Raw genomic sequence first — 26,363 nt, 5'->3', positions numbered from 1 at the left:
TGTTGAACATCTTTTCATGTGTCTGTTGTCCATCTGCATGTCTTCTTTGGAGAAATGTCTGTTGATGTCTTCTGCCCATTTTTAATTGGATTTTTTTTTTGGTTTTGAGTTGTAGAAGTTCTTTATATATTCTGGATACTAACACTTTGTCACATGTCATTTGCAAATACTTTCTCTCATATAGTAGATTGCCTTTTGTACTACTCTCATACAGTAGATTGTACTTTCTCTCATACAGTAAATTGCCTTTTGTGCTACTCTCATACAGTAGATTTCTGGTTGTTTCCCTTCCTGTGCAGAAGCTTTTTATTTTCATGCAATCCCAATAGTTTACTTTTGCTTTTGTTTTTCTTGCCTCATGAGACATATCAATGTCCGAAAATTGGCTGATGTCAGAGAAATTTCTACGTGTGTTCTCTTTTAGGATTTTTACAGTTTCAGGTCTCAAATTTAGGTATTTAATCCATTTTTAGTTTATTTTTATGTGTGATATGAGAAAGTGGTCCAATTTCATTCTTTTGCAAGTAACTGTCTGGTTTTTCCAACATTATTAGTTGAAGAGACTGCTTTTTCCCCATTGCATATTCTTGCCTCCTTTGTCAAAGATTAATTGACCCAATAATCATGGGTTTATTTCTGGCTTCTCTGTTCTCTTCCATTGATCTATGTGTCTATTTTTTGCCAGTCCCATACTATTTTGAATGCTACAGCTTTGTAGTATGTTTTCAAATCTAGGATTGTGACACGTCTAGTTTTGTTCTTTTTAAAGATTGTTTTGGCTATCTGAGGCCTTTTGCAGTTCCATACAAATTTTAAGAACATTTGTTCTAATTCTGTGAAAAATGCTATTGTTATTTTGATAGGGAATGCAGTAAATCTGTATATCACCTTGGATAGTATGGGCATTTTAACAATATTGGTTCTTCCCATGGAATATCTTTTCATTTGCTTGTGTCATCTTCAATTTCTTTTACAATGTTTTATAGTTTTCAGAATATAGATCTTAGTTAAGTTTATTCCTAGGTATTTTATGATTTTTGTATACTTGTAAATGGAATTGTTTTCTTAATTTCTCTTTCTGCTACTTCATTATTAGTGGTAGAAATGCAACAGATTTCTTTATATTGATTTTGAATCCTGTGACCTTACTAAATTCATTTATCAGTTCTACTGTTTTGTTTTTTGTTTTGTTTTGTTTTGGTGGAGTCTTTAGGATTTTCTATATATAATATCACACCATCTGCAAATAGTGAAAGTTTTAATTCTTCTTTACTGATTGGATGCCTTTTGTTCCTTTTTCTTGTCTTACTGCTGTAGGTAAGACTTCCAAAACTATGTTAAATAAAGTGGTGAGAGTGGACATCCTTGTCTTTTCCTTATCTTAGGGGAAAAGTTCTCAGTTTTACACCATCGAGTATGAGGTTAGCTGTGGGTTTTACATACATAGCCTTTATTATGTTGAGGTATGTTCCTTCTAAACATACTTTGGTGAGGGTTTTTATAATGAATAGATGTTATACTTTATCAGATGCTTTTTCTCCATCTGAAATAATCACATGTCTTTTATGATTTCTCTTGTTGATGTGTTGTATCACATTGACTGAAATGCAAATATTGAACCACCCTTACATCCCAGGAATAAATCCCACTTGATCATAGTGAATGATTTTTTAATGTATTGTTTTATTTTGTTTCCCAATATTTTGTTGAGGATTTGGGCATCTAAGTTCATCAGAAATATTGGCTTGTAGTTTCTTTTTTTGTAGTGTCTTTACCTGGTTTTGGTATAAGGGTAATGCTGGATTCATAGAATGAATTTGGAAACTTTTCTTCCTCTTCTATATTTTGGAATGATTTGAAGAGAATAGGTATTACCTCTAAATGTTTGGTATAATTTATCTATGAAGCCCCCAGTCCCAAACTTGTTTCTGTTTGGAGTTTTTCTGATTAGTGATTCAATTTCATCGCTGATAAGTCTGTTCAAGTTTTCTTTCTTTCTGATTAAGTTTTGTGACATTAATGTTTCTAGGAACTTATCCATTTCTTCCAGGTTGTCCAATTTTTCATAATATTTTTCATTATATATTTTTTCATAATATTCAATCATAATGCTCTGTATTTCTGTGGTGTTGGTTATTTCTCCTCTTTTATTTCTGATTTTGTTTATTTATGTCCTCTCTCTCTCTCTCTCTCTCTCCCTCTTGATGACACTGGCTATAAGTTTATCAATTTTGTTGCCTTTTTAAAGTGTATTTATTTATTTTGAGAGAGAGAGAAAGAGTGAGAGAGAAAAAGAGTGCACACTCGAGGGGGGAGGGGCAGAGAGGGAGAGCAAGAATCCCAAGCAGGTTCTGTGTGTCAGCACACAGCCCAATGTGGGGCTTGAATTCATGAACCATGAGATCATAACCTGAGCCCAAATCAAGAGTTGTACACTTAACCAACTGATCCACCCAGGCACCCCTTGTTGATCTTTTTAAAGAACCAGCTCCTGGTTTCATTGATATAGACTATGCTTTTTTTTTAAGTTTCTATTTCATTTATTCCTGCATTAATCTCTATAATTTCCTTCCTTCTACTGGTTTTGGGTTTTGTTTGTTCTTGTTTTTCTTCCTCCTTTAGGTGTAAAGTTAGGTCATTTATTTGAGATTTTTTCTTGCTTCTTGAGGTAGACTTGTATTGCTATAAACTTCCCTTTTAAAACAGTTTTTGCTGCATCCCCAAAATTTTGGAACACTGTGTTTTCATTTTTATTTGTCTACATGTATTTTTTTTTTATTTCCTCTCTGAACTTCTTGGTTGACCCATTCATTGTTTGGTATCATGTTATTTAGCTTCCATGTATTTGTGTTCTTTCGAGGTTTTTTTTCTTGTGGTTGATTTCTAGTTTCATAGCTCTGTCTCATCTGATAAGATGCATGGTATGACTTCAATCTTTTTGAATTTATTGAGGCTTGGCTTATGACCTAATCTGTGATCTCTTCTGGAAAATGTTCCGTGTGAACTTGAAAAGATTGTGTGTTCTGCTGTTTTAGAATGGAATATTCAGAATGTATCTGTTAGATCCATCTGGTCCAATGTGCCATTCAAAGCCACTGTTTCCTTATTGATTTTCTGTTTGGATGATCTATCCATTGATGTAAGTGGGATGTTAAAGTCTCCTATTACTATTGTATTACTATTGATTACTTCCTTTATGTTTGTTATTAGCTGCTTTATGGATTTGGGTGCTTCAATGTTAGGTGCATAAATATATACTATTGTTATATCTTCTTATTAGATTATTTCCTTTACAATTATATAGTGTCCTTTGTTTCTTGTTACAGTGTTTCTTTTAAAGTCTTTTTGTCTGATACAAGTATTACTACCCTGGCTTTCTTTTCACTTCCATTTGCTTTCCATCCTTTACTTTCAATCTGCATATGTCTTTGGATCTGAAATGAGTCTCTTGTAGGCAGCATATAGATGAGTCTTGTGTTTTATCTATTCTGCCACCCTATGTCTTTTCATTGGGACATTAAGTCCATTTACATTCAAAGTAATTACCGATAGGTGTGTACTTATTACCTTTCTGTTAACTGTTTTATGGTTGTTTTTGTAATTCTCTGTTCCTTTTTTCTCTCATTCTCTTTTCTCATGATTTGCTGGCTTTCTTTAAAGATATATTGGAGGGGCGCCTGGGTGGCTCAGTCAGTTGAGCGTCCGACTTCGGCTCAGGTCATGATCTCACGGTCTGTGAGTTTGAGCCCCACATCGGGCTCTGTGCTGACAGCTCAGAGTCTGGAGCCTATTTCAGATTCTGTGTCTCCCTCTCTCTCTCTGACCCTCCCCCGTTCAAGCTCTGTCTCTCTCTGTCTCAAAAATGAATAAAATGTTTAAAAAATTAAAATAAAATAAAATAAAGATATATTGGATTCCTTTCTCTTTGTTTTTTACATATCTATTACTTGTTTTTAATTTATGGTTACCATTAGGTTAATATATAACACCTTTTTTAAAGTTTATTTATTTATTTTGAGAGAGATAGTGAGAGAGCACAAGTGGGGTAGGGGCAGGGAGAGAGGGAGAGAATCCCAAGCAGGCTTCACGCTGTCAGGGCAGAGCTTGATGTGGGGCTCAATCCAGTGAACCATGAGTTCATGAGTTCAGCTGAAATCAAGAGTTGGACACTTAACCGACTAAGCCACCCAGGTGCCCCAAGTTTATATATATATATAACTATATATAATATTTATATATATTTATATATATTTATATATATATAGTATATATACTATATATAATATTTATATATATATATAAATATATAGTGCATATATATATAATATATTATGCATATAGCAGTCTATATGAAGTTAATGGTTGCTTAACTTTGAACCTATTCTTTATTCCTCTCTCCCTGCTACATTTAAGGTATATTGTTTCATACTTTAGATCCTTTTATTTTGTGAATCCCTTGACTGATTTTTATAGATATAGTTAATTTCATTCCTTTTTACTTCCTACTTTTCTTACTTTTACTAATGGCCTTTCTTGTAGGGCTGGTTTAGTATTCATAAAATCTTTTAACTTTTCTTTGTCTGGGAAACTGTTTATCTCACCTTCTATTCTGAATTATAACCCTGCTGGATAGAGTATTCTAGGCTGCAGGGTTTTTGTTTTCTTTTCTTTTCTTTTCTTTTCTCTTCTTGGGTTGATTTTGTTGTCTCTGTGCCTCCTGGATCTAGATTTCTGTCTCCTTCTCCATAGTTGGAAAGTTTCTGTTATTATTTCTTCAAATAAATTTTCTGCCCCCTTTTCTCTCTCTTCTTCTGGGATTCCTATAATGCAAATGTGATTATGCTTAATGTTGCTGAGTTCCTTAAATCTATCTTCATTTTTATTCTTTTTTTTTTTTTTTCTCTCTCTCTCTCCTATTCATCTTGATTGCTTTCCATTACTGGAATCTCCAGATCACTGATCAGTTCTTCTCTTCCTCTAGTATACTATTTATTCCATCTAGTATTTTTTTTAATTTGTTATTAAGTTCTTCATCTCTGATTCATTCTTTTTTATGTTTTCTATCTCTTTGATAAGAGTCTCACTGAGGTCCTCTACTCTTCTCAGGTCCAGTGAGTATCTTTATGACCATTACTTTAAATTCTGTATAGGGTCGGGGGGGGGGTGCCTGGGTGGCTCAGTTGAGCATCTGACTTGGGCTCAGGTCATGATCTCACGGTTCATGGGTTCAAGCCCCACATCAGGCTCTGTGCTGACAACTCAGAGCCTGAGCCTGCTTTGGATTCTGCGTCTCCCTCTCTCTCTACCCCTCCCCACTCATGCTTGTCTGTCTCCCTCTCAAAAATAAGTATTTTTTTAAAAAGTTAAAAATAAATAAAAAAAATAAATTCTCTATCAGGTATAGTAATTATCTCCATTCTGTTTAGCTCTCTTGCTGTAATTTTGTTATGTTCTTTCATTTGGGACATATTCTTCTGTCTCCTCATATTGTCTAACTCTCTATGTCTATTTCTATGTGTTAGGAAAATCAACTATATCTCCTGCTTTTGAAAGTGGTGGCCTTATGAAGAAGAGGTCCCGTGGTGCCCAGCAGTGCAATGTCCACTGTTCACCAGAACCTGATGGGTGTCCTATGTGTATTGCATGTGTCCTACTGTTGTGGCTGAGCTGCTTTTGCCTTTAGTCCAGTTGTCTACAATGGCTCTCTTCGCCTGTTGTGAGCAAGGTTTGGTCTCTGTGTTGTTAGTAGGCCAGTCTGGAGCTGGGTCAGACCAAGTGTTTGCCAGAGCTGTGGTTGCATTGCACCGCAGGGCACTCTCCCTGTGTTGTCCTCTAAGAAGCTTTAGTTAGTGGTCAGGGTCCACAGTCAGGCCTGATGTCTTCCCCAGCCCACTACTGGGGCCATAGTCAGTCTGGTGTATGTGATTATCTTCCCCTCTCCCTGGAGCAGGAGTCACTTTGGAGTGGTACTGGCCTCTATTGGAGCTGCTTGCACACTACCAGGCTTGTGGCACCACTTTGGATGGGCTCAGGCCAAGGGTGTACTAGAGGGGGTTGTTCCACGAGAGAATGCAGGGTAGGGAGCACTGTTTGCATGTTAGGTAGTGGGTGTTGGCATGGTCCTGGCTCCCACAGATGTCCCTATGACTAGGTTTGGAGGTGGGGAAGGGAAAAGACTCCCACTAGCCCTTTTGTTCTTGGAGAAGTCCCCCAAGGATCTCTGCCCCTCCAGCACATGCTCTGAGAGCAGTAAATAAATCTCTTTCTCAGATACTTCAGATATTTTCCTTTTTTAAAAAAAAATTTAATGCTTATTTATTTTTGAGAGAGAGAGACAGACAGACAGACAGAGTGTGAGCAGGGGAGAGACTGTTAGAGAGGGAGACACAGAATCTGAAGCAGGCTCCAGGCTCTGAGCCGTCAGCACAGGATCCAACGCAGGGATCAAACTCAGGAATGGTGAAATCATGACCTGAGCCGATGTCGGATTCTTAACCGACTCAGCCGCCCAGACACTCCCAATATTTTTCAAACTGCTGCTTCTATGCTGGACCTGAGCTGGGCTGTTTATTGCGCTGTGTCTTTAAGGGTGGGGATTCTGCCCTCCCTGCTCTCCCAAAGTAGAGCCTGCTGATTTTTTAAAGTTCCAGATGTTAAGCCCCAGTGATTATTAGGCCCCTCTGGTTTTCAAAGACAAATGTTACGGGAATTCATCTTTCCCATGTGGGGTCCCCTATGCCTGGGGTGGCTGGTGTGGGGTCTGGTCTTCTCTCCATTCTTGCAGATGGTCCCATTTGACTTCTGTGTTTCTGCCCTTCTTACCCTCTTTTATGTGGTTCTTCTCTACATTTAGGTGTCAAGACTCTGTTCTGCCAGCCTTCCTTCAGGTTGTTTTCTGGGTTATTTATAGTGATGTGGGTGTTATCTTTTTACCATGGGATGCCTAGGATTCTCCTATTCTGTCATCTTCCCTGGAATTCTCTAAAAGAGATATTTTTAGTCATCCAGGCAAAACCAAATCAAAACAAACAAAAAGCAAGTAAGCTGTAATCTAGAAAAATCATGCTAGCCTCAGACTTACCAAGCAGCATTGAGTTCCGGAAAACCAAAGAAAAATGTCTACATCTCCTACTGTTAAGAATTGTGACCTAAGATGCTCATCATCTAGGTATAAAAGCCAAACATATTTTTAAGGACACAAGGACTGGACAAGTACAACATCTGTGAGCCCATCCTGAAATAAAGAACACATAAAGGTGAATACCAGGCAACAAAGAAAAGAATTAAAATAAATAACTCAAGAGTGGAGAAATGATTGATAATGATTCTTGACTTTAGTTAAACATAAGCCTCAGATAACTAGTAGTGGAAATTCAGTTTTGAGGACTGAGTTTAAATGTTGTATATCTTGATGATGCAAAAATAATACCATAAGAATAAAACATCAGGAGACACAAAAAGGAGAAGTGGGAAGGGATAGAGTTTGTTTGTTTTTCTTATTTCTTAAAGAAAGTCAAAACTTTCTAAACGTGAAGTTTAAAAATATAACTAGTATTTCTATAACATTTATCTGAAATTTAGAAGTCTATGTTTTTAAACAACATAAAGAATAAGTGTTTAGAGTTGAGCATTTCTGTCATATATATAAGATACGTGTGTGTGTGTGTGTGTGTGTGTGTGTGTGTGTGTGTGTGTGGATATACATACATATTTTTTTTTTCTGTAGGAAGAATAATAGATGTTTAGGTCTTTATCCCCAAGACTTGTAAATATGTTATTATACATGTAGGGTTGCAGATAGAATTAAGGTTGCGGCTAATCAGTTGACCATAAATTAGAGAGATTATGCTGGCTTATCTGATTAGGCCCAATGTAATCACAAAAGTCCTTAAAAATGGAAGAAGGAGGCAGAAAGTCAGACTGATGCAATCTGAGAAGGTCTCAACTAGCCCCCGCTGGCTTTAAAGAGGGAGAAAGGGGGCCACAAGCTGAGGAAGCTGGGGAGCATCTAGAAGCTGGAATAGGCAAGGAAACGGATTCTTCTTTGGAGTCAACAAGAAGGAGGCTGACACCTTGATTTTAGCCTCATGAAACTTGTACAGAACTGTAAGATAATAAATGCGTGTTGCTCTAAGCCACTGAGTTTGTGGTAGTTTTGTATAGCAGCCATAGGAACCAATATGTACATGCAAATTGATATAAAAATGTTGTTCGATTACCGTTAAGGATGCATCTAAAAGAGAAGATAAGTAGTTTTTCTATGGGAGTGATGGTGGGGCTTATAGCTCTACCATCTTTTAACAGCCACATAGCGGTATATATGTGAACTCTTAGGGAAGTGGAAGCAACAGAGAGTAAAAGTAGAAGTTGGCATTAATTCCCCAATACCACTTACTTCACATTTTGGAAATCCAATTTAAAACTGTAGACTCATGAGATTGAATAATGGACTTGACAAAGTATTTATTCTGCTCTGGGTGAGAGAAGTGGAGGTGGGAGTTGGGGGGTGGAGAAGGCAACACTGTCCAAAGCTAGTGCTCATGCCATAGGACTTGCTTCTAAGAAAGGAAGACACTTGCACTGGTGAATTTTGAGAATTCTCTGATCTGCCAAACTTATTGAAACTTTCAAAGTCAGATTCCCCTTTGATGCCAGAAAAATTATATACGTTCTCTCCTTTCCCCAATTTCACTCTCCTTTTCTCTCTTTTAAACATTTTAACTGTAAGGCGTTATATTGCTAGTATTGTTGAGTTTAAGTGGAAACCTAACATGGGATATTTATTTTTGTGGTATTATTTTTGAAAAAAAGTAGAAAATAATGAGTGCTTCCAAAAATATTTTCCCTATTGAGCTTGCATTTCTTTTGCTTTGTTTTTGTTATTCTGATTTGATCTCTGTATGGACTGTGGTTTCACAGCTGAGGCTATGCTAAGCCTGACCCTTCCAAGAGAATAACACTTCTGTATATTCTTTTGGCAAAATACGTATTCAAAGATTGATATTCCCACTTTTCTTGGGTGCTTTAATGGGCAGTTTGACTCGACATCACAGTTCTCAAAGTCTAAGAGGATATCCTAACTTGGACAAAAAAAAAAAAAAGACAAAAAACAACAAACATATATACAGGGGTAGGAAAAAATACAATGTGTAGGAGCTAAAAGGCTTGATTTTCTTGGCTGGCAAAATATATTTTATACAATTCCAGAATTGAAGTAAAGACAAATGAAAGTCCCCATAGTGTAATCACCGAGTTGAAAAATCAGGTGACTTCAGACTTCAAATTCCCTTTTAGCCCAGTAAGTTTTTATGTTTTTTTTTTTTTATATTTTGGTTGGTGGATGAGTCAATGTTTAAATGGTCATTCATCATTTACCATATAAAAGAAAAGCTATTACCTGAAACTCATTTTTACAGTTGCAGGAAAACAGAAATAATCATTTTCAAGGACCTAAAGCTGTTTCTTGAACAATGTCATCATTTTATCCTTATTTTACTTACTATTTACTTATATATGAGCCAGTTTTTGAGTCTGTACCCTGCAAGTTCTGGCTGTAAACAGTTTCCACCAACTTCTTGCTGCAGCAAGTGAGGAAAGGGAATTTGACTTTCCTGAAATCAGAGTTATCTTTCAGACAGACTCAAAGAACTAGACCAAAGGCATAAAGGCAGCTATAAGCAGGCATGGCCCCCATCATGGGCCATGCAGGGTTAATTCTAGATAGCTAGGAAACTACATAGTTAGGAGGCTATTAAAGTGTGTCTACAGGAAGTTATTGCCCTTGTTCGCAGGGTGGCCCTGTGGGTTTTTTTCCAGATATTTCAATAATCGTCATTTCAAATGTATAGATCTGAGTTTTGTGAATATTTGCTGTCTTTTCTATGAATGAAATGAAGTAATCTATTGGTATGCATAAAGTAATAATGATATATAAGGAAGTTGGACAGTGGTCTTCATGAAAACTGATAAGAGTGCCTTCATGGAAAGTCTACAGGAAAGAGGGCTTGGTGCTTTAGAAAGAGTATAGACACTCTAGAATCACCTAGACTTGGTTGCAAGTCTTCCTCTGCTGTTTAATAACTGCACGAATACAAGCAATTTAGTGGACCTCTTTTGGCCGTATTTTTCTTAAGTTCATAAACAGGAGAAGTAACACTGTATCAGACAGTAGCTGTCAGTGTGAAATAAAACATTCAAAAAGCCCTGCTAAACTAGCTGATATGCCATAGGAGCTAAATAAATGTTAACTCAATCCTGCTTAGTCACTCTGAGATCCAAGAATTCTCTTTGGCTGGGTCAGAACAACATGCCAACTATGGATACTCTTGAAATATGATCCCGGGCTAAACATAATTCAAGCCTACACTAAACCATGTGGAATATACATAATGTATCTTGTTTTAGTCCCAAATCCTCACCTCTCCTTCTCTCTTCTAGGAACACCTGTTGGGTACCAACCCAACAATATATCAGGGACCATGCTAGACCCTTGTATGTTTCATTTCCTTTAATCATTATAACTGAAATAAAGGAGCAGTTGTTTTCCAAGTTACTACAGAGGGGACTGAATTTCTGAGAAACAAACTAGCTCAAATTTGCACAGCTAATTAATCAGAATTCTGTCTTCAAATCATGTCTCATTTTACCAGTCTACCTCCTTCTAAGTTTTGTGATGTCAGAAAAGTTTCTGAGGTGTAGTTTCCATAAATCGTCCAGAGTGTTTACCATGGCAAATTAATCAACACATAAACAAAAAGTAGAGTCTTAGTATTACTCTGCAGCCAATGGATATTGGCAACACAAACAATTTTGTGTTTCTCTTGGCTAACTGGTCGATAGCACTGTCCTGGGTGTCAGAGACATGGTGTCATAATATGCCAGGCAGGGAGGAGAACCGCCACCAATGATCAGATGGTCCATAGAGAGAATGTGGGAGGCAAAGCTGGAAACGGGCATAGAACTAAGCTGAAAACAATCACAAGGCTAAGAATGTGGACTTTGTTCTTAGTGGTTTCCTGCCGCTGCCTTGTATCTATACTCATGTCCACTTTTCTACCACCTTTTCTAGGCTTCCAAGAAATACGAGCAAGAGGACAAAGTTACCACATGTACATCGTTTATTAAAGTGTCTGTCCACTTATTAAATGTTGTTCAGATCTGCTTGCACTCTCTGATCAGCAGAGCCAGATAGTGTGTAAACACCTAGGACCCTTGAATTCCCTCCCCTGAAGTCTAGACTTAAGTTAGGCCTGAGCAGTTTTCTGTTTTCCCAAAGCCTTTCTATAACCCACGAAGTCCTCCAAGCCCATAGTTTTCATCCAAGGAAATAGAGAAGGAGAGGAAAGGAGGGTGATGCATTAGACATTTTTACCCTTTTACTTTCCCTCCCAAGAGCTGAGGTCTTAGGCTCCCATGCGTCCCTATGAATCCACAGTAGACTCTCCCTAAGGGTAGAATAGGCACGTAATGGCCAGCAAGGACCCTTTTATTACAAAATACATTGAGAAGGTAGTTGCACCTTTATAATCAATTACTTGGTAAAATAAAGAACGAGAAAATTTTAACATGAAACTAGTAACTTGCAATAGAAGTGAATCTGTATTTTAGTTATCAGAAGGACACTTATGCACATTTGAAGAATAGAGATAGTGATGTATCTAGTTGGGAGACTCAGCCTCCAGACAATTCTTAGTGTGTTCAATGGGATTTAAGGACCCACTGAAGTCTTTATGCAGCCTCCCCACAGGGGACAGAGTCAACCACAGGTCAAGAACCCCTACCCATGGTAATGGGGAGCTACTGAAGATCATGATGAGTTATAAAAAATGATGTTTCAAGGAAATAGAAAGATCACTAGAGATATAAGAGGCTGACTATAGGGAGACTGATTGATGCTTACATTACTCTAAATATGAGGTTTGGGGGTCCAGGCCTAAGTAGTAGCAATAAAAACAAAATTTAGTTGCCAGATAGAGAGGATTGGTACATTTGTTTTTTATTTATTTTTATTTTTTGCTACTTGGATGTTGGAAGAAAATGAGAAACTCCAACTTTTCAAGTCCTAGTGATAGGGAGGATGATGGTAGTGAACCATCTTCTTTGGAGAAAAGATAATGTCAGCCCCAGCTATCTTGAAATAATGGTAGTATATTTGCTAGGTGGAAGTAGGGATGCTCAGCAAGCAGTTAGAAGTATGTGTTTGAAGTTCGAAAGACAAGTCATGACTATGGATGGAGGTTATGGAGTCATTGTAGAAGAAACAATTAAGACCATAAGAGACCAAAAATGTACTCTTTGAGTGAAAGAACTGGACCAGTTAAAGATGAATCTAGAGTCTACCAGGGCCAGCCAACTCTTCCTGTAAAAGGCCAAAGAGTAAATATTCTAAGTTTTGTGGGCCAAAGGTCTCTGTTGCAACTACTTAACTATGCCATTGTACAGCAATATGTAAATAATAAATTGGCATGGATGTGTTCCGATAAAAAGCTATTACAAAATCAGGTCACTGCCTAGATTCGGCCCAAGAACTTTAATTTGCTGACCTCTGGTCTAGAAACTTAAGCTCCATGAGGGCAAGAACCGTGCCTATTTGGCTTACTACTATATGCTGGATGAATGCTATGTTGAGATGATTATGTCTGTATTTAGCTTTGTTGGGGCAACAGAGAAAACCAGGAGCATCTAATTGTCATGAGAACAGTCAGGATTGTGTGATATAGACAAAATGAAGAAAAGAGTGTGCCAAAAAGAAAAGTCTAGCAATAATGATGACTGTGATAGATTTTGAAGAATGAGGAGTTAGAAATTATTTTGGCAATTAAAACAAGTCAGATACTGAGGTATACATGATAAGAATAAAAGGTCACCGGAAAGGTATCAAAGAAAAGATATAACCATGCAAAATAACCTGGGTGCGGGACACAAGTAGCTTAATGAAGGAATTTGCATGGTTTAACTCCAGTAGTTAGGGTGCTTAACATGTTTAGATTTTTAGTCAAAAGATATTATTTTAATTATAGCCCCAAATCTGTGGATTAGATTTTTATAAATCTAACAACATGATTTTGCGAACTATTTGAGGGAGAGTCAGTCAAACTTGTTTTTTGATGTTATGTAGATGAAATAACCAGCTTGCCTGATTTTTTTAAGTAGTTGTGTTGATATTTGTCAAGAACTTTCTTTAGCTATTTTTCTCTAAATTTGTGAGCTTAACTTTTATGAATTTCCAACTTTGCATTATGAAGTCAAGATTAAACATATGATTTAAATATTTTCATTTTATTATCAGTTTCCAACATTTACTTATTCCTTCCAGATTATCCCACACAGAGCTGTTGGAATTACTCCATGATGATTTCAAAGAAAATTTTCTTCTCTAAACACTCTTATCCCAAGGTAAATTGATGGATTTCTGATGAATAAATTCCAGGAGGAAAGCATCAGCATTTTTTACTTCAATTCAGAGTATTTAATTCCTACACCCTTAACTGTGGCCACCTGTCATTCTAAGTTTATGCAGTAATTTTTAACAATGGAAAATTATTATTTTTTTCATACAATGTTGATCACCTTTGTGTCATTTGATACCTAGTGTGTTTAGTTTGTTATGCCAAATGCAAGTGGGAGAAAAACAACACTATAAACATGTCTAATCATGTCATTGAAGCTTTTCTTGGAATAATTGGAGTGTGATGATGGAGCAGGGAGAAAAGAGGGAATGGAAATTGAGGAAAAGGGTCTCAGCCTGAATTTTCCAAATTGGCTATTTATCTGGTTAATTCTTCATCTTTCCTCATCACCATGTCTGAATTGAGAAAATCTTCCTAATGATAATAAACTATGTCAAGAACAGATGGCTGATTTGATGTGATGAAAATAGCTGTGTCAATTGAGGGTATTTTTTTTTTCTTACCCGTTTTGCTTTTCATCACTCTGGGGTTGGTGGTTCACGTGTTGTTTTTTTTTTTTTTTCTTTTACAGAATCTACCCAATGTAATGTGGTGTATCTCTCCCCAAAAACAGAGTAGACCCTTTTCTCTGAAAGAAGGGATGGAGAAATGGTTTAAAAAAAAAAAAGCAATTATCACTTTTCCCACCTTTTCAGCTTTAGCTAAGTTACTTTTGGAAGGATCAGTTTATAACAAATGTTTAATGTCAGGAATTTTGCAGTTTCATAGGCCCTGACAGCTTGGCATGAAAAGAGGTGGCATTATGTCAATTGTAAATGAGTATGCTATTTACATACTAATTAAACTTTGCACTAGTGGGGTGAAAGAATGTCATTTGGAGCACCCCAGATATTCTGTTTATATCATTGTTGTCTATATAAAGAGCCTATTGTTTGGCATGTCACAGCCTCATCCCGTAAATGCCATCTTATAACCTTGAAGTACTTAAAAAATATTGCCCCACTGATGGGCAAAGCAAACAGAATCACTGTATCTAAAAGCAAAGGGAATTCCCAGATTCACCTTGCTTCGTAAGAGCGCCAAATTTGATGATGGTGGTGGTGGTGGTGATGGTGATAGTAATAGCTTTTATCTATCGCTTCCTCTATGCCATGCCTGTGGCATTTTGCCAAGTGATTTTCATATGTTAACTTGCTTTCTCTTCAAGGTAAGGTGGGAATAGTTATTACACCCTTTTTACACATGAGGAAACTGTAGTTGTACAGTCTGTGAGGACCTTAGGACTCCATTGTGTGCTGTTACTCACCATACGATACTGCTTTCTGCTCTGCCGTGTCACTGATCCACAGAGGGTCCCCTGATGTCAGATGTGGCCAGGGTTACTGAAAACATACCAAGGGCAGGAGCATTGCTTATCATCTCAGTCCATTTACCTAAGGAAGGAGGTGAGAAACAATAAACAGCATATGCATATTCCCCAGTATATTATTCCTTATTTATAATCAGAGGTACGTCACAAATACAGGCTCACCCTACATACATATTTACCACTGCCTTTCAGCTACATCTTCTCCTATTTTGTACCAAGGCCGGATGCCCAGTCTGTTGGTCGTGCTGTTACATCCAATTCCACGTGTGCTCTAGGAACCTGACTCAGGAACACTGGTAATGTGTCTGTTAACTTCTAAAATGAAAAATGATTAATAGCCTATTGAGCAATTTTATTCTCCTGCTTCACGTCTGCAGAATGTAGTTTATTGGATTTAGCTAAAGACATTTTTTCTCACTGGATGAGGAGCAGAATCAACGTTATATCATACCTGTGTGGGAGTTGGCGTAACAAGATTTGCAGCGATAAAGAGCAAGATCAGAACTTTTCCTGGCTGGGTTGGTGGAATGAGCTCACCATCCGTGTGGATATTTATACCCCACTGTCGAGAGTGCAGATTTGGCACTCCTTGGCATTGTCAACAGAGTGCTGGTCTGTACTTCTTTCTTCTTTAAAAATGACAGAACAGAAAGCTTAGATAGTTGACATTGAAATCACTTGCCAAGAGAGGGTTGAACATATGATCCTGTAGAGCTTTTTTTTCCTCACTATTTTCAACAATCTTCAAGGTTGAAATAATTCCATAATAGAGTCAAAAATCCAGGGGAAGAAAAGAAAGAAAATATACTTCAGCTCTCCATCATTCCAACTACCATACCACATTTCATGAAATGTGACATAGTTTTGCTCCACAACCTCGCCAAAGGAAAAAAAAAAAGGAAAAACCTAAATTTTAAGCTGATAACTCGAATGGTTCCAGAGATATCAACTTGTGAAAAGTCACAATTTTGTATTGTGCTGAAAAGCCACCTTACAACACAGGGACTACCATCACTCTTTAATATCCAGCAGAGCCCCCCGCTGTGCTTTGTCAGTCACTAGCAACATCCAAGTCTTCCCGTAAAAGTAATTCACACTTTTTTCACAACACTGTTGCTTTAATTACCACTGAACTCTGCTGATGCTCAGGCAGGCCTGGCAGGACCAAGGGAGGGTCAGAGCCACAAAAGAAGCAAATAGCTTTTTTCCTCCTTACTTTATTATTAACAAACCATCTTTGATGGAAATGTTCCTAGTTCTGAGGCCTAGACTTAACTCTGGGTCCCTTGGTGTATTCGTTATCAAAAGAGACCCACAGATGTCATTCTGAGAGATAGAGATGGAGAGAAACATTACCTATAATCCTAATTAGAAATTAGAAATTTTGGCAAAGGACAGACTTAGCTATTCAAAACTGGCAAACACTGATTGCATTTCTCATATAGCTTTCATTTCCCACAAATGAATATAGATTTCGTACTGTACCATCTTGCTGGACAAACGTCAATTTATCTACTTATTTACTGTGGATTTTTTTGTTTCAGGATTAGTTGATACAATAAATCATGTACCAAAGGAAACTACAGAACTGCCAAAATCTACCAGTGCATAAAAGTGATACAAAGAGCCTATGTATGCTTTATAAATAATATGACAGCAATATGATAGGCATAACATCTTATGTGCATAAGGCACCTTTCATTCCATGTCACAAAATATTTCTCCAATAAAACTGTCCCTGTGAAACCAGCTTTCACAGTCTCTTTCACATAGAATATGAGGGTGGCTATCACTAACTTCATACATACTTTTAAGGAAGAAATAAATAGGTCTGTGACCCTAGGCAAATGTCTTAGACTACTAAGCTTTCTCCTGGCTCTAAAATTCTACATTTAAGACATTATAACCTAAAGTTACACCTGCATCATCAAGTAATTAATGCTACTGTTGTTTATCATTTATCATTTACTAATTCATGAGCTGATTTGTCACCTCGGTGCAGGGTTTAGCTTGAGAGTGTGGTGCTATGATAAGTTAATTAATATAGGTGGAATAATCATCAGCTCCTTTGCAGTCCAATTGACTCATATTCCGGGTCCCCTATGATTTGGTCCCAACCTTTTTAAATAGATGTCTTTACTCTCATCTATGTAAACCCTATGGTTCAGTGGTTCCAAACTCTGATTGATCATCAAATTTTCTTGGGGGAGGGCATTTAGTAAATTGGAACATCTTAGAAGTGGGATGTGGAATCTGTCACTTTAAGGGGGTTCTTGGAGTTCCAGATAACATGTTAGGTTTGAACAATTTCTTGAATCAAACTTTTCTGCTTATTTCCTTACTTCCAATATTTCTCAGCATCTTCTGCAGAAATCTTGCTCATCTTTTGAATCCTACTTCAAATAGCACACGTCTCATATAGGATTTACTGGTTTCTTCAGCTGCTAATAGTCCCTGCCTTCTTAAAATGCTGATAGTCCTATATACATTACCCAAGACTTATTAAACCTTGTACGACAAATTGCCATTACCCATATTTTTCTCTTTATGTGCATACGTTTGTCTTATTAAAATATAAGATTTTTTCACCCAACAATAGGTTACAACATTCTTCTTTAAATTCACATAATATAGAGAATGCATCCTAATTGTTGGTGGTATGAATACCTGAATTTTATGTAGCATGTAAGACTGCAAGCAAAGTTAAAACGACTAACCCTTTTTATATGTTCATTTATATGACACAGACACTGTGTAGTAGGCTGATTTTTTTCCAAAGGTGGCGACCCAACATATATTCCATCCCATGTGGAATATGCTATCCCAACTCCTTAAAGTGTAGAAAATTATGTTGAGAATCCCCCCACTGAGAAGTGGGCGTCTTTGTTCTCATGCCTTAAACCTGGGCACATCTTTATAAATGCTTCAACTAAAAACAGTGTGATGGAAGTGACTCTCTGTGACTTCTAGAGGTAGGTCCAACTCCTTCCTGGATCTCTCTCTTGGGAGCCACACCTTGAGAGCCCAGAACTGATGGGGAAGGAATCTGGCTGCTGTGGAGCCTCCATCCTGGAGAGATATCAAAGGAACTACATGGTGATTAAAAGACCCTCAGTGTTCTCCGTCCCCCAGCAATTTTGTTAATGTTTGGGGCCCCAAACATCATGTAGCAGAGAGAAGCCATTACCAGTCTTCCCTAATTCCTGATGCACAGAATCCATGAGGGTGACATATGGCCATTCTATGCCACCATATTTTGGGGTAATTTCTTACTTAGAAATAGTCATTGGAACACACCTAATGGGAGGCACTAGAGATCCAGAATGAGTAAGATAAACTATGTATCCACTTTTATGAACATTATATTTTATGATAACAAACCAAAACAAATACACAAACAAGAAAGAAACCTATCATCTTGTTAATTTAAACTGTTCTGTTTATTTTAAGGGCTTTATTAAGGCATATTTGACAGACAATAAATTGCACATATTTTGAAGCACAGAAGTTACAAGTTTTGACATATATATGCACCTGTGAAACCATCACTATGCTGAAGATAATTAACATATCTATCACCCTCAAAGTTTCCTCATCTCCCATTGCAATCATTTCCTGCACTCAAGCAACCACAGGCCTGTTTTCTGTCACCTGAGATTCATTTGCATTTTGTAGAATTTTATATAAATTATAAACGTACTGTGTTCCCGTCTTTGTCTAGTTTTTTTTTTTACTCAGCATAATTATTTTGAAATCTATGTCTTTGTTGCATATACCAATTGCTATTCCTTTTTATACTAAGTACTATTCCATTGTATAGATATGTTACATTTTCTTCCCACATTTGTGTTGTTTCCAGTTTGTGGCTCTGATGAACACAGCCGTTGCCATAAACATCATGAGCAAGTCTTTGTATGGACATATGTTTTTATTTTTCTTGAGTAAATAAGAGTAGAATGGTTTTTCCTCTGTACTGTAGCCCAAGAACTCACTCAAGGGAGTGAGGTGGAGCAAACTTAGGGTTCGCCTCATTTGCTTCCCGTCTCTCAGATATCATTCACTTTAGTTGCTTAATGTCCAATGTCTTCAAAGCTGTATATATAGATTCATAAATTCTTCCTTATTTTCAGTTGTTTCCGGTGGGAGGGTAAATATGGTCTGTGTTACTCCACTTTGGTTCTGTCTCCTTTAAACTCCCTCCAGGTTAAGGAATTAAGAGGCAGAAGAATATCCACCTCCTCTTTGTGTCTCCCAGAAATTTGTTTTACAAATGCTATCGGGCATTTGTGCCCTGCTGTAGAAGGCCTCTGGAGTTGGTCATGATGTCTGGTGTAAGCTCACAGTTTTGCAGCTTACTAGCTGTGTGACTTTGAATGAGTTACTTAGCATCTCCAAGCTTCAGCTTTCTCATCTCTATCACTTTAACATCAATAAAAACAACAACAGCGGCAGTAGTCATAAAAATAATAGCAACCATAATCATTTCATAAGGTTGGTATAAGGTTAGAAGACAACTCATAAAAAATACAAAGCACGATGTTTGGAACCTCAGAGGCTCTCAATAAATGCTGCTGATTATTACTTGTATGATTTTGGGACCACACCCTCAGAAAAAAAGAGAAATGGTGTCAGATCCTTGGATAAAAGGAATATGGCAAATAGCCCTAATATTGTTGTGGAAATACTTAGTAATAAAAGGAGGTGCCTCGTACACTATGAGTAAAGGCTCTGGGTTTCATTCCTTTTTCCAAATCCCATCACTAGAGAATTGACATTCTGCAACCTTTACACACAAAAGCTTCAAGAAATTCAGTCAACTCATGTTAGGGATCTGGGAAAAGAACTTAAAGTTCGGTCAACAGAAATGATCCTCTCAGAGAAACTTGTTCTATCCACTAGGGCTGAAGGAGGGGAGATGTGATGTGGAGCCTAATGCAATTTGTAGAGTGAGTTTGCAGAGGGAAGCTCTCCATTTTGAACTGATTGAGGGTTTTCTGATTGTGCAAGCTCAGTAGCCAAACGGGTAGGCGAAGGCAGAGAAGGACTTCTTAGACTCAATTTGCTGGTGAATACAATTTGTAAACAGGATGGTATTAAATAGCTACTTCAACTGTGTGTGTGTGTTTGTGTGTTGTCAGTGGAGAAATGAAATGGAATCTCAAATTTTTTTCTTTGTTTTATGGCGGTTTGAATCTTCATGTATGACCTGGTAGGTATAGACAATGTGGACTGCATGAGAGTTTGAAAGATCTTTAACTGATTGAAAAATTAAAATGATTAACATTAAAACCACAACAACCACTTTTTAAGGACGCTTCTTGAAATTGTGTCTATGCCAAATGCAAGGCTCCCGTGTGCTCTGATATGACTGGGGCCACCTGAAGCTGGTGAAACAACAAAGAGGAACTTTGATGCCCAAACAGGATCTCTGGGTTGTAAGACAGCATTTTTGATACTTCTCCTTGTAATACTGTTTCTAGATCCAGGCAGAAGCCGCCCCTACCTTAACCCTGTGCTTTGCTGAGCTCATTGTGTTACTTCTTGGTCCCATTTTAGTTCTCATTAATGAGTCAGTTGTGCAAAGTACCAAGAAACATTCCCAACTGGATCTTGAACTCCTGCCCCCTTCTAGGTCATGCTCAAGATATACTAGACCCCCAAATTCCTGACCCAGGTGACCCTAAACCCACTTCTAGGGTCTGTGCAGTCCTCTCTCCTGGGTCCATTTTCTCAGAGGTGGACCTTACCAATGGCCTCTACACCCCCAAGAGCTGAGTTGTGGACTGAACATGGAAATGTAGGAAGATGTGTCCACACACATTAGGAGCCTCATAATGCAGGGATGGGAAGAATAGGCTGGAGTAAGGCTTCCCTCTTCTGCCAATTCCAACAAAGAACTCCAAGGGGCCCAAAGATTCTAAATTGACACCTGGACTTCTGGATTGTCATTACGTTGTTCTTGTATCCATCAACATAAGAAGATAGAATCCATTTTAGTCAATAGTTTCCTAGTTTGAATTGTAATGTTAAAATATTTTGCCATTGCAGTATGTGGGCCTCCCTTTGTGTTCTTCCTCCAGGCCCTTTAAATGTTAGGGGTCATTCTTACTTTGTGATAGGTTTTTCTTTCTCTTGGTTGCTTATCTTCTTCCTGTACAATGGAAAGATAAAACAGAGGTCAGAGAGACAAAAAACTGATGAGTCAGCCAAACCCTTCTGTCCTAAGGTGTCTACTTTACGATCTGTTGTGTAATCACCACATCTGCAGCCTTCACAGACAATGAAATGCTTTCTTCTTTGGCACCTTCAGAGGAGGGTCAGTAGCACGGTCTTTAAGTCCCAGAACCCCTGGGTTCCTAGTCAGCCTTAATGTCTTCCCTATCCTCTCCACAAGCTATTTGAGATTCTCCACCTTCAGCATAGTTGCCAGTTGGTAATTTTCCCGTGGGAGATATCATGTGGTCTCAACACTGTCTATTGCCATCACCCTTTCCCCTCGTCCTCCTGCATCCACCTCCCAGTGCTCTTGGTTACCTTTGACATACCCACCACGCACATCTGGGGAGGTGGGGGAGTTCCTCCCCAGAAATGTTGACTTCCTTATCTTCTATCTTGTGAATACTGTCATCTTTTTCAAGTTGCAGCTTAGGATTTCTCTCTTCTTAGGGAACACCTCTCTGATGAAGTAGGAAGGAAGGAGGTTTGGAGTCATATAGCCCTGGATTCCAATTCAGTGCTTTGTTAACTTACTGACCATGTCACCTCACGCAGTTCACTCAAACTTTCAGAGCCTGAGCCTATCCATAAATAGGTATGAAGACTCTTCCCACATGTCTATTGGGATGATTAGGTGATGTGAGTGATGTAAAGCACCTGGAAGGTGTTTAGATCAATTCCTGATGTTGATGACTCAGGTCAACATAAGCACTTCTTCCTATGTGTTTCCCTGGTTCATAAAACAAACCCCAGATTCTGAACAGCAACATAAAGACACCAGGCCATAAAAAAAAAGTATAATGTATCTAAGGAAGGGCTACCAGCTTTTAATGGCTGGACTTTAGGGTACATTCAGAAAATGTGCTGAAGAGGTAGACTGAAACCACGATGAGACAGGCATTTTAGATTAAATGAAGAAATTTGACCTACTGCAATTTCTTAGAATTCCTGGAGTGGATGTGGAAACTTCCCATCTTCTTTAGATAAAGCATAATTAAATATCTTAAAACATTTCGGTTTAATGTATACGTGGTGATGATGTGTTGACAAGGAAAACTTTGGGACTTCATTGCCTACAACAGTGCAACAGGTTAGTGTTACCAAAGCATGCTTGCCAGAAGATCAGTGATAGGCTCTAAGAAAATAAGCTATGTCAAACATGGTGTCATGCTTTGGATTAAGTGAAACTATTGTGTTGTTAATTCACATTTCCCCCCAAACTAGATAAACCATTTCATAAGGAATTTTCTTAGTGCTTATATTTCAGAATGAAATTCCTTTGAATTTGGGATATTAATGATTTAGCCACATACCAAGTTGGAGTTTCTCCAGTGTGCATGTGCTTCTTATGAAAAGGAAGGCGGCAAGTTGCCAATCAAAAGGCTAGTTGCAGACTGAAGGCAGAGACCCGACTGGTGATAATTGTTGGCACAATGTCCTATACACAGACATACTCAGAAAACGCTATTGGGTCCAGTCAAGTCTTCCATATGACAACTAAGAGCCCTCCCTTGAAGACATGGCTTCAAGACATTTCTTTAACCTAGAGCTGAAAGAAAGGCAGCAGTATGGACAGTCTCCAATTAGCCAGAAGATTTTAATCTACTTTGCAGAACTAATCGAATGGTTGTGCTTCCCCAGCGTTCACGTGAATTGCACCCTAGCTGGAGGTTAACGGACTAAACAATAGTAGCAGCAATTAAGTGGATGTAAATGAATGTGATAGGCTAATTCTCACAAGGAGAACATCAATGTGTCAGTGTCAATGCTCTGGTGCCTGGAATAAAAGAGGAATTGACTGAAATGAAGAAGGTAATATGTAGCAATTTTGCTCAGATGTATGTGCTCCAACTTGACTGTTCGGAAATTCCTTGGATGTAAGCAGGAGGAATAAAAATAAGTAACAACAGTAGTTCTCTTCTATATAGCCTCTTGTGGGAGGGGAAGAAAGAAAACACCACACTTTCATATAAATACATTCAAGGTATTATACCTCACGGTGTACCTTAACTATGAAATAGATTGCAGGATATGGAATTGAGGAAAACACAAATCTACTTACGATAAGGGGAAGGACAGTTTCACGACCTGGGAAGCTGAGAATTCAAAAGAGGACAAACTTCCCTGGCCTTTTTCATATTTGGAAATGGAGACTGATCGACAGAATAAGCAGGCTGTAGAAGTTTATCGCTGCAGGGTTTCAGCAGAGTCTATCTAGAAAGACGGAAGTTGTGGAACAATAGGAAAACTTGAGGTTTTGCTTGCATTCAGCTCTTTAGCACTTTGGTACTTTGGGGAAATTTCTACTTCTGTAGAATGGGGTGTGGGGCTTGGCGGGAATGTGAAATCTGCAAAGATTTCTGTAAATTCTTTAGGATCGAAGCATCCACAAACATTGTGTGAGCTGTTTGAAAGAAATGGGGTATTTCAATGCAATGAATATAGCCTGACTTCTTGCTTCCTGCTCCTCAGGGCATCTCAAACTACCTCTGGAATGCACTGGGTGAAGGAAGTCCTGTGTCCAGTCTTTTGGCAGGGGGTAAGCCACAATCTACCTTTCCTCATAAGTCTTCAGAGGACATCCCTGGGTATATTAGCTTCCTAGCCTTTGATGGACATATCATAGATGGGCCTGATTACTATCACAATGCTTAGTCTGCCAAATATCAAAGGATGGAAAAGGAGAGCACACCAGATGTGTAAAGGAAGAAAGACAGCGCAGTGTATGAGATGTAACAAGTCTTCTACTGGAGAATATTTTCTCAAAGGCAACTAACGATTAGAGTAAACCAAGGGAAATCGATCAAGATTACCAGAGAGGTATATTGAGAGAATGAAAAAAAAAATCCATCATCTGGAAAAGAAAGGTGGATATGTATATTTATAAAGTTGTTTTTAGAGAACGTTCAGATGATTTTTAACAAGCATAGAGAATTCAAAGTTTTGAGAGTAGGTGAAGCCCAGTGAGGACCCAAATTATCTATCATGATACAAATATATTAACATTGAAACCGAAATAAAGCTATACATGAAGGAAGTGACCGAATAGTTTCGTTTTTAACTCTTCTGTTCCTTTTTAAAATTGCTTAATAGAAATCTATAAGTCCTCATGTCTGCCGAGATCAAACCTATGACTTTGTCTCCTTATATGAATAAATTTTATTGGGAAAGTTTGAACTTGAACAGCTAAATTATAAGGAGTAAATACAAATCCAAGTTTCGTTAACTTAGTTGCATAGCTGATTTAGATCAGTCTCCCTGCCCCATCTTTTGTAGACAAAGCCTCAAAGAAAGGTGAAAGTAATATTAGTGACATCTTATTTGGCCAATTTAGATAGAAGTATTACAAATATTATGCATTAGCAATTCCTTTCTAATGAAGCAAGAGGTGAAACAAAGGTGACGAGTAGTGTAAGTTGGACTCGCATGCCTCGATGATTTCAATGGAATCAGACATTTTTTGAAGCACAGAATCTTTGAGGTTGTAATGCATCTGACCTGTATATTTACTGAATGTTTACACCTACATGTGAGCTGGCAGGAGGGAAGAAAAGAGAATGTAAAGTAAAAAGTTCGGGTAGTTTTAAATATTATTTGCCAATCAATTTAACACATCTATATACCGTAAAATACTCAAATCATTCTTATGAGCAGATAATGTGAAACAATAAAGCATGGGGTAATAAGGTAAAGCACACAACATACATTTAAAAGGAAGGAGAAGGTAGTGGCACAAGTTTGGCTCCCTTGAGATAGATTACTGGTTTTATCTGGAGGTGGAAGGCAGTGCCTTAGACACCCCTTATATCATACGACAAATGTGGAGTTTGAGGAAATGTTCATCTGTTTTGCTATTATTTACACAGGCATATGGTCCCCGAAAGAATACACTCTTTATCTGTATAAACTAGGTAAATCTGTGTTTGTATTATGCTAAAGGTGAGTCAAGGAGATGGGTTAGAACCAGAAAACTTTATGCCTTCCTTTTTCGTAAGTCAGCGAAATACCAGGTCCAACGATTACCATGTTTCTGATGAAATGAAAAAAACAAAAGGTGTGATAGCAGATTTTAAAATAAATTCTGTTTTTGGATTCCTGATAAAGAATAAAGAAAATAGTATTTAATGTACAGCATGATTCAAAATAATTGAATACTAGAAATATACTAGGAGAGTACATTTTGGGTGCTCCATCCCACACAGAGGAAAACCATATGAGGAAAAGATATGTTAATTAGTTTGCTTCTATTCATCATTTCACTATGTATATCATATCAAATCATCATGTTATATACCTTAATATATTCATCTTTTATTAAACCCAAACAATAAAAAAAGAACATAGTCTCTCTTTGCTCGAATATACTTCTCTCAATTTCTGAATTTTGCTGCCATTTCCAAGGGAGTCAGGAGGGACTAAAAGGGAAGTTGAAGATATTTATCTTATTTTTATGGGAGAAGAAAATGTGATTCACTTACCTGAATATAAACAGTCATCATGCATGGAGGTCAGCATACATAGCATTAATTTGATTCTTAAAAAGGTGTGATGCCCTTAGGTTTGGCAAAACCAATGCAAAACATCTTGCATGGTGGATAAAACAGTATGAATTCTTTCCATCACGCCAAGAGCTACTTTAGATACTTGATGTATATCATCCTATTACATCATCATAATAAGTCAGTAAATTAATGTCATTGATTCCACTTTAGAAATGAGCAAACTGTTCCTCAGCGAGGGTAAGAGCCTTGTTAATGCTCTCCCAGCCAGTGAACAGCTAGGGCCAGGATTCCTACAGGTGAACTGCCCACTGAAAGGGCATTATGAAGTCGATGATGGTAATATGCATACATTTTGGGACAGCAGTCATTGCACTGAGTAACATTATTATCAGGAAATATCTTTGAGTTTTAAGATCCATCAATACATAAATGGCTTCTCCACAGGTGTCTTGTCATTGGAAGTATTTTAGGTATCACAAAGAATAATTTTATCATGGATCAAAATGGACCAGATACCTGAATATATCTCTTTGGAGGGGGGGCAAAATCAAATTCCCATGTTAATGCAAGGAGTATGATAGAAGGAAGGAAGGAATGAAAGAGGAAGGAAGGGAGAAAGGAAAGGAGAAAGGAAGGAATGAAGCGAGGGAGAGAAGGAGGGAGGGAGGAAAGATTAAAAGAAAGAAGGAAGGAAGAAGAAAGAAGAGAGAGAAAGGAAAAGAAAGGGGGCTAGGGTAATATCTGTCACCATTATAAATGTTTTAAAAACTGTTTCTCGATACGGAAGGACATTGATGCATTTTGCTAACAATGGTATAAGATATATAATCTATGTATATTCAAGGAAAAATAACCTGAATTAATTGC

At 37.7% G+C, this 26,363-nt stretch overlaps 2 long non-coding RNA genes across 4 annotated transcripts in view; one reads left to right on the top strand and one right to left on the bottom strand.

Moving 5' to 3' along the window:
- The window catches only part of LOC131485063 (uncharacterized), a 240,984-nt gene that overhangs the window by 163,254 nt on the left and 51,367 nt on the right, over window positions 1-26,363 (top strand). The window lies entirely within an intron of this gene.
- LOC131485065 (uncharacterized) lies at window positions 18,236-25,755 on the bottom strand. Of its 2 annotated transcripts, none has more exons than XR_009248614.1 (4): window positions 25,473-25,755; window positions 21,925-22,067; window positions 21,328-21,455; window positions 18,236-20,929 (listed from the first exon to the last, which is right to left on the bottom strand). It is a non-coding gene; the product is annotated as an uncharacterized LOC131485065 (long non-coding RNA). The 2 variants fall into 2 exon arrangements; XR_009248613.1 differs by having other exon boundaries at window positions 21,335-21,455.

This window comes from Neofelis nebulosa, chromosome 9, assembly GCF_028018385.1.
Source record: "Neofelis nebulosa isolate mNeoNeb1 chromosome 9, mNeoNeb1.pri, whole genome shotgun sequence".
NCBI classification, from domain to species: domain Eukaryota; kingdom Metazoa; phylum Chordata; class Mammalia; order Carnivora; family Felidae; genus Neofelis; species Neofelis nebulosa.
Note: the sequence above shows the minus strand (reverse complement) of the source record. Positions and strands in the feature narration are given on the sequence as shown.